The sequence below is a fragment of the Rhagoletis zephyria genome, unplaced genomic scaffold, assembly GCF_001687245.7.
Source record: "Rhagoletis zephyria isolate East Lansing unplaced genomic scaffold, Rhagoletis_zephyria_1.1 Rzeph_scaffold_01350, whole genome shotgun sequence".
In the NCBI taxonomy this organism is placed as follows: domain Eukaryota; kingdom Metazoa; phylum Arthropoda; class Insecta; order Diptera; family Tephritidae; genus Rhagoletis; species Rhagoletis zephyria.
Window position 1 is genome coordinate 71259 of NW_016158434.1, and position 9735 is coordinate 80993.

Here is a 9735-nt window from a genome sequence, read left to right on the forward strand (position 1 = left end):
TTGGGGGACATCAGAATTCGTTTTAGAGGTATGGTTTCTTCGGCAAAGTTTCTTATTTTGATCCCTAGAATATGATTTTCACAGAGCAATGGGCGATTTTTTTGCCTCCCCACAAATCGACCCGGCCTACTGCTCAGGTATGAGTTTAACCTGCTGCAGTAGTAGGGATGCAAACGATGCATCGATGTTTTTGAAACATCGATAATATCGGTTCAAATTTCGATGTTTGCCTTCGATGTCTACAATTTATTAACATCGAGAAATTGGATATACATCGATGGAAGTTTTACCGATGTTTTAAACATCGACTTTAAGGAGACTCTCCGACTTTCTTTCGGTATATTTGACTGACCTTAAATTTATTATTCATTCAGAATTTTTTTCTTATTTATGGCCTTATAACAATTATATTCAACAATTTTATTGAGCTTGAAAAATGTTATTGAAAATCAACAATAACTTACAAAAGGTAGAAGTTAAAGCTGCTATTTCGGAGACCACCACATCTCTTCAATGACCGCGGTGGAAGAAGTCTGATTAGTAGATGCGGTGATCTCCCAAATAGCATCTATACTTTCTTAACTTTGTAAATTATTGTTGCTTTTCCACAACATTTTTTATAAAAAACGGCCCCAAGCTCAATAAAATTGTTGGATTCATTCTGAATGCTAATAACCTAGCCGTTAAAACAGAACCAAAACCCCTTGGAATTTCAACAAGATCAGGCCTAGGATCTTTAGGCCCGAACGATCTTACGACGGTATGCATTTTGATTCTAATAATGGAAAGGGTATAGAAAGGATAATAAAATACAGGAAAATACATTCATAATTATTAAAGTATTCAATATTACTTTAAAATTAACTAGAAATTAACAAATTGCAAAACATCGGAAACCCTCGATATATCGATGTTCCTCTGGCGATGTATTTTAGCCTCGATGTTCTTTTCTCCGATGCATCGAAATATCGATGTATCGATGTTACTGCTCAAAATTTGCATCCCTATGCAGTAGCCAGAGCGAAGTTGGGCTATTGTGGTTCTTGTCTCCCGAGGCAGATGCAGCTCCGTCTCGTCTATGTCCGGTGGTTGTGCGCCTAGAACGGCATTCACAGGTCTGGAGACTACATAACTCGAGACTGACTCCCTGTGAATGCCGTTCAGGGCCTGTCGGTATGCTGACGCGTCCAGAGGTTGCTTAATGAACCTCTGGACTTCGTCCGTCAGTTCGTGGACTGCCGTAACTTCTGCCGCTTAGACTTTGTTGCTTTTTCCATTTTCCTAATAAAAATAATCGCCGTAAAAAGCTCAATAACAATATTGAAATAAAATATTAATAAGCCACAATAAAATTTACAAACTCTTTGTTATTTAATATTTTTGGCTTAAATATATAATCTTGCATTTACATTTTATATATCCACTGAAAGATAAAATAATTGTCCTTATCGATTATGTAGTTAAAAAAAATTAATATTTTAAAATATCGAACAATTTTATTTTAACCTTTTATATCTTTAGTTTTCAATTGCGAATAATCGGCCTTATGCCTAATTTCGGCCGAAAAAAAAAATTCACCCGAAAATTTTTCATCCGCTCTTAGTAAATACATGGAAACGAAAAGTAAAAAGTGAACCGGTTCGGGGAAAATTAAACTCATAATAAGGCTGAATATTTATATCATTGAAATCAGCGTAAATAGTACTATCCATCTACATTTTTGTTTTCCATAGCTGAACGGTTGGTTATCTAGATCAGGGGTTCTTAAACTTAAAATGATGCAACCCTTACTAACCACATTTCATTTTATGGAACCCCACATCCAATTAATAAAAATAACAGGCAGAGCAATTTAAATATGAATAAAAACTTTTACTAGAAATAGTATACATACTTTTAATAGTATAGATATTTTTAATGTGAATTATGAAATTGTTTCACTGTTAAGAGCGAAATACACCACACAAGCGGTTTGACAAACCAAGCGAAATTTCCCTTTGCTTCAAGCCATTTGTGCTGTGTATGGGGGTGTTTGAAGGTTTGACAAACCGCTTGAGGGAAATTTGAGCAAAAATCAAAATTTTTTGATTTTCTGGCCGCCATGTTGATGTTTGATCAAACCGCTTGCGTTGTGTATAGCAAAATCGCCTCATTCGCAACGAAATTTTCACCGAGTAAGGACGTAAGAGAGGAAAATGAAAGAAAACCATAATATTTAGCATTGCGAACTGGAAGAAAACTAAAATTCTTTGCTTGAACGAGTCATGTTTGCATGGTGTATGGCGAAATGGGAAAAGTAGGTTTGAAGAATGTTTGACAAGCCGCTTGTGTGGTGTATTTCGCTCTTTAGTATTTATTGTATAAAATAGCAGTTCGATATAATGTCTGAAAGCTGTATGCGCATTTCTGGGGTATCATCCAATTTCGACCTGAATCTGTTTTTTGTTTGAGTGTAAGCTGAAACCCTTGTTGAGAGAGTACGTTGTGACAGAAGGAAGCAAAGTCAAGATAGCCCTTTTAGCGACTTTATGATATTTACTCTTAACACTAACCCAAAACTCTTTCAGAGACACAGATTAAAATGTGTGTTACAATGGCGAAATATTCTGGAGATCTATTAATGGTTCGTAAATGGATTTTGAACCAAACCGGTATTACTACTACCATCCGAAAAATAATCTGACAAAGATTTCAGGTGATTTACCAAGTGCCCAGTTATGACATTTCACATTTCATTTGGCATTTCGTCGCGTTCCTTGTAGAAAGTTGTATATAACCCTTTGGCTACAGCGGCCAAAAACACATACCGGTTAGCATTCCCACGACAGCCGATTCTACGTACCGGAATGACTCGGGTTTTACCCGGCCAAGGGCTGTTGTTTCGGCGATCTAACCCCGTTTAGGTCGGCGAAATCCCTCAAAAGTTGTACGTCCATAGGGCTACTTCTTCTTCGCATACTTCTGCTCAGGACTGGCATTGAGTCAAACCCTGGACCGATCAACCGATCTGGGCGGGGTTGTTGTAGCCGCTACAACAACAACAACAACGACTTCACAACAGTTTTAAATCATCAAAACACTGTACATATTTTAAACAATTGATACTGCACATTTGCCGCGATAAATCTGTCTTCTCTAATAGGATTTTGCATGAATTTCCCGCAAATGCCTGAGAGCCATGTGTAAATTCGCGAGTAACGTTGCTTCTTTTCTCCCATTGAGAACTGACATCTTCAAATTCTAGACACATTCTGTTATGAAGAGAATTTACAACTCCCCTGCAGTGAAAAGCCAAACCAGTTAGGAAAAATACAAGTTCATTAACTAGTATGTGCCTACCAGTCCGACCGTTTCGAAGAACGGCGTTCAGCGACATCTGCCTTTGGATTGCCAAAGCCAAAAATAAAACGCAATTAATTGCTTTTCTTACAAATGTCGGCTGTGGCGTCATGTGAAGACTACATATAAAATTTGAAAATATAATTGAATTGCAGAAAAAGAAGAAATGCTTTGTGCCATGAAAAAAAGACATTAAAAAAATATTTTTTCTTCAATTAAATTTAGAAATTACAATAAAAACCATAAATAAAAAAATTAATTACAGAAAAAAATAAATTAAAAAAAAAATAAAATTAAAAAATTTTCCCTGCACCAGTATTTAACCTGGGACCTCGGCATACCACGCGAGTGCTTTGCTCTGTCGGCCATTGCGGCGGCTGGAGCACCGCGAGCAATAAGGGCATACTTATGATTTTCACGGGGGATGAATTGGCAGACTATCTCATCAACTTGTATTATGCTACTAGTATTTCTACTAGTAGATGCTGATGCATAGCCTGACAATTGACGTCTCGTATGACATCGCAATGTTAAAAATACCAGTCGCTAACATTGAAAAAGGATAGAACGTGAACTAGTTGGGCTGAAACGCAAACTAGTAGAATTCTAGTTCACAACTAGTAGCTTTCCCCGCAGGGACCGATTAGCAGATGCAGTTCAGGTGGCGGTATAATCTCCAAAATTTTAGTATCATCTTTTGCAGAAAATATCGGGTTGTTTGTGCAGTTTTTAAACTCCTTTTTCTTGCCAGGTACGATAATTTTCTCTGTTGCTGCCGATTGTTCTTAGTTCTGCACATTCTTCTAAATGATCTGAAGATGATGTGCACCATGTACAAGGATAGATACTTGCGTGGGATATAATTCCTGTCATTATATTTGCAAGCTTTAAATCAGTAGCAATAGTTCCTGGTAAATTTTCAATCCGCAGTAATGACCATAACGTAGACACATTTTCATAATTTTCTGAAGTATTTGCAATAATTGCAAGCAACAAATTTTTTATCACAATATCTCTGTCGCTTAACCAGTAAAAATGCATCTTCGGATTGAGTTAAATCGTTTTCTGACTACACCATCAGTAGATTGGATAGATAGACACATTTTTAAGAATCCTCCTCCGCTGTCAATACCTAGCTTCGAATGCTATTCTTTCAAATCCCTTTTCGTTCTTTTTTTACCATTTTTCACCACATTACATTTTCGGACATCAAAATAGGAATCTAGCGAATGATTTATATTTTTAAGCTTTTGATTCAAATTTGATTCAAACATTTTCCTATTCTTAGTAGCAACTTTGAAGGCAGATGTCATTGTTTCCACTTTGTTTGATGAAATTCCAAGACCTAATCCTATTTTAGATACTTCTTCAGCAGAAATAGGCTTTTGTTCCTTATTTTGCGATGGGTTCAGTGCCACTCTTAATGGCCACCCACGACTTTGAGATATTGATAACACATTAGCGTTACTGTCCTGGGATTGAGGTTCAGAATTAAAAATATTTTTTATTAATTTACCAACCACTTGCTCTTTTTGTTTCATTGAAAGTTCTTCATGTGTAACTAAATCATCTACGGATTTCTTACAAAAATGAGGTTTGCCAACAAACAAATGCGATCGACATTTACTGCACTTTTTCAATTTGTCGTTCATAACACTAAAAGTTTCTTTTGAAAAAGTTGTATGGCCTGGTTTTCTACTTCACTCACACAAACCACACTCACATTTTTTGTTAATTTTTGACCTTGTGTAAAAATTCATTGCTTTAAATTTTGAATAATTAGGTAATTTCATAGTAATTAAATTTGATTCCTTTTTCACTTCACGATAAACTAAAATTCGACAACCATCACAAACTACACTAGGAAGACGTGGGTGGATCATATTCATCGTAGTTGACAATGTGTTTAATTTTTTCTTTTAATGCTCCCAAAATGTTTGCCATTTTATTTTTCTTTTTCAGGCAAAATAAACACATTGGGCGGGTTTCTAATGGGCTGTTTTTGCTTACGCGTAAAAGCACATTTAGCGCATTTAGCTCTAAATGCTACTCTAAATGTACATTTATCCATACAAAATTCGTCACCTAAATGCAACTAAATGCAACTCCATTTTTGCATTAAGAATCTAAATGCTAAAAGCAACCCTGTGATCTTCCAAAATTTCCACGATTCGAACATGGTTTAATGAGAAAATGTGGCAACATTGCTTTTTCGCGTATGCAGTTGCTAGCTGCGTTTCAGTGATCGCGGATCGAGATTTAATTTATTATTTTACATTATTTGGAAAAAGAAAATTCGAATTCGAATTCAACATCGATATGAAACTGATAGATATCCGGCTCAATTAGTGATCAACTCTGGGTTTTTTTCCTATTTAATTGAGGATATTTCAATTGATAGCACCGACAAATGAAAATATACACAAACAAATTTTCGGGTATGGTTAAAACAATTCAAGTTTTTGTATTGAACTTTTTATTTACAATTTCTTTTTCCCTTTTCAGTAGGGTTTTTTGCACATTATCTTCTCTGTGCGAATTGATCGTGATAGATACGGATCTGAATAAGCGACAGGAACACGGCCGTTTGTCAAAAGCATACGGTTTCGAACTCGCGTAAATGTACATTTGCTAAATGCGATAGCATGAACGTTCTTCGAAAAAATATGTTCGAAAGTGCTAAATGTTGCATTTTAAATGCAGCTAAAACGCTGCATAAGACGCAACTGTTTACCTCAACGTTGCTGAAATGCTGTCAACTGTTGAGTTCAACAGTTACGTCCTAGAAACGCGCCCAATGTGTTTATTTTGCCTGAAAAAGAAAAATAAAATGGCAAACATTTTGGGAGCATTAAAAGAAAAAATTAAACGCATTGTCAACTACGATGAATATGGTCCAACCACGTCTTCCTAGTGTAGTTTGTGATGATTGTCGAATGATACATAAACTGCCAAAACATTTGTAAACAAGCAAAATTAAATAAATCGGCACAAAAATAAAAAAATATTAAGCCAAAAATATGGATCGCACAGGATTTATAATGGAGTTGTTCTTATTTTATTTTTAATATATGTACGTATTTGTACGTGTATTTTATTTTATTAACAGCCAGTTTCGCCAGCAATTTACAGACAAATTATTTTTTATTTGAATTTTCTATGAAAACTGACGGAAAGTCTCAGACGGAAGTAACTCAAAAATGGGAAAGTGCAAGTTTCAAGTGGGTAAAAGTTACCATTGATTTTTTAGAATTTTTTTCGCCAAAGGTGTTGCGGTTTTCATCCATATATTTGCACATTATCAGACTAAAATTGCAGGGGCTAAAAACTGTGTACTCAAAAAAATTCTAACACTTCCGAGAAAAAAGTTTGAAACTTAGGTGAAAATTTGTTGCACTTTTTTGAAGTTTTCTACCAATTGTTAAACTTGGGTTTACATGGGGTTTGTTAGAGAAAGAACTGTATTTTAATTGAAAATTCTTAAAAATAAATAAATAAACATAAGTTGCACACAATATCACTTTGAAATGGCGTGCTATAGATATGACCGATACTGTATATGATTTACACAGAAAATTTTCATTTTCTCCAAGAGTGACGGCTGAGACAACGACGACACCCACTTCTCTGAGTGGATGGATTCGTTTCCCATTTTAGACAAATTTATATCAAAATATTTCTTGCATGGCGGCTTTCTCGAATGTAGTTAGTATAATGATAGGGTCCATTTTATGCTCTTATGGCATTATTATATTTGAAAAAAAAAACTTTTAGCTTGTGACGGGCGTGACAGTATTTTGTGACTGGTGGATCGAGTCACTATTGAAGACACATAGGATTTTTGCACTTTTTCCCATAAAAGCATGAATTTCATATTAAAGCCGTTTGAAACTTGCACTTCATTACACTAAATTTGTTGGGGCTATAAAACTGCATACCCAAAAATGTTTTAAAGATTTGCACCCAAATTCATAGAAAATAAAGAACATTTTAACTGCTTTATAAATCGAAAATTTTAATAAAAAAGCTCTTTAAACCTATTTTATTTTTTATGAATAAGGCCATTAGAAAATTTGATGAGTTTTCGTAAATTTTGTATAAAGTGTTAATCTGTGATATGATTTCGGTTAAACCTTGGACGGTATTTTTATAGAAAAATACCAAAAAAAATTATCTCGATAAACCTTACGAATATTTAAAAAAAATCAACACGTATCACTGTATCTACTCTTTATATATATTGTTCTTAAAGACTTTTAATATTTAATATTCATAAATGGGATTTTCGAATTTTAAAATGGGATAAACAGGGCGTTTTTCTAAGGAGAATGAGATTTTCTTACCTTTGGAGTTGGCAACACTGATTGCAAGTATAAAGAATACTTATATTCGAAACTTAAAAAGAACAAATGTTGTGCGCGCACAATCTTCTCGTTCTCGTTGAATTGAATTTATCGGCATTTTGTGCATAAAACAAGCTAAGACATTTAAAGCATATACTAACTTGATTGTATATAAATCGTACAAGTTACATTACAAAATAAATATAAACTGTAAGGTATCAATTTGTCATCTAGAGCGGGTGCGTGAAAATTTTAAAAGAAAAGGAATAATTTTCATTTAAAATGAGTTTTTTCAAAAACGGCTCGATAAGTTATGGGCTATAAAATTTTTACAAGTTATTCATAACATAATTAATTAGCAAAAAAAAAATGATGTGCTATGACCTTCGGTTTAAAGTTGGTTCAGGTCCACCGTGATTTCCAAATTTGTTCTACAAATAATTAGCTTAATGGGCTTGTAATGTCTAGAAGGCCTAGAAGGAATACAAAACGTGATCTGGTTCAGTAGAAAGGGACTATTGACCATCCCGTTCAAGATCTTAATCATGAACAAAACCCCGAGCATCTCTCTACGGCTGTGCCGCGCTGGCAAATTTATGAGCTTTTGTTCGGTGGGAGATTTAATGTCGAATCCCAAGGCAAATTATTTAATGGAGTAAATAAGAATTGTTTCTGCACCGACTCGAGTCTGTCACCTACAAAATTTATTTATTTCTAAATTATATTATATACACATTGGCTCCCACGCGAAGAATGCTGAGTGCAGCAAGAAGCATAATGTGTATGTACGTATGTTCATATGTTCAAATGCAAGTCGCTTATTGTTTGTGTTATGTTAAAGTGAACCCGCCAACGAACTGGGCAATGAGACGGGGTTTAGTACGCGTGCTGAATTTCGATATTTCGTCGCTTGGCGTACAATACCGCGTATACGCAAAATGCAATACCGCGTATGAGGTGGGTGAGAAAAAAAATTATCTTCGGTACCCTGTTTTAGAGTGCTGGCCTACTTCACAAATTTAATGGTCAATAATTTTAGTAGCAGCTCATATTTAATAAGTTCAGTTAGAAAACCAACCATAAGTTTAGAGGAAAATAAGTTTATTTGCACTTTTGTGAAATTTTCGGACTCATATACGCGGTATTACATTTTGCGTATACGCGGTATTGCATGCTAAGCGACGATTTGATTATGTTTGTATCACAGTATATACATACAGTAATAAACCTTTTCGCAATTTTTCACCAATTGGGCCCCGAGGAGTACTTTTGGGTTGTGTGCAGCGTTTAATTTCGAAGATAAAAATATAAAATTATGTGTTATTTATGAACAACATGTAAGTTAAGTATGATATCAATGCTTAATTAAGAATATCAATAGCTAAGTACATAATTAACGCTTCTGTTTCTATAAACTGGAAAACTCAAATCGTAATTATAGCACTGAATGGAGTTTTCTTAAATTTAAGTTCAAAATTAAAAAAATATCCCATGTGAGATTATCAGCCCTATTTTGCATTTTCTCCGTTTGGCAACTTTGGTATTCTGCGTTCCGTTTCCTTTCGATCAATCTTCGAAATTTACGATTATACCTATTCTACATTTCGATCGTATTTAGTTACGTCCCAACAAGCAAAATAAACTTAAAGAAAGTTTTTTTTAAGTTTTCGATATAAATAAACATTAAGCTTACAAAACGTTGATTTTTTGTTTATAAAACGCTTGAAAGTAAGCGTAATATAATCGAAAAGGAACATTGGTTATAAGCGTAGAAATATAAACTTGTAATAAATGTTCAAAAGAAAGCATTTTATAAACGTAAACGTGTAAACTTATAATAAAAGTTCAAAAAAAGTTGTTTATAAGCGTATGAATATAAACTTACTAAAAATTTTCAAAAGAAAGCTTTTTATAAACATTTTTACAACCCTTTATTTAAAGGTATTTCATTAAAAACCCATACATAGATTGCTTAACATCTAGAAACTAAAAGAAATGCGAATTTTCGGCGGACTCATCTACAGTCGCGAAAATATAAATAGGGAATAGACAT

The 9735-nt window shown here is 34.3% G+C and overlaps 1 protein-coding gene and 1 long non-coding RNA gene across 4 annotated transcripts in view; both read left to right on the forward strand.

Moving 5' to 3' along the window:
- LOC108363722 (uncharacterized) overlaps nucleotides 1-9735 on the forward strand; it is a 70237-nt gene that overhangs the window by 17564 nt on the left and 42938 nt on the right. The window lies entirely within an intron of this gene.
- The window catches only part of LOC108363724 (uncharacterized), a 15815-nt gene continuing 12047 nt past the window's right edge, over nucleotides 5968-9735 (forward strand). The window contains exons 1-2 of the long non-coding RNA XR_001847650.1: nucleotides 5968-6138; nucleotides 6720-6729. This is a non-coding gene — a long non-coding RNA (uncharacterized LOC108363724). The remainder of the gene's footprint in view (nucleotides 6139-6719; nucleotides 6730-9735) is intronic.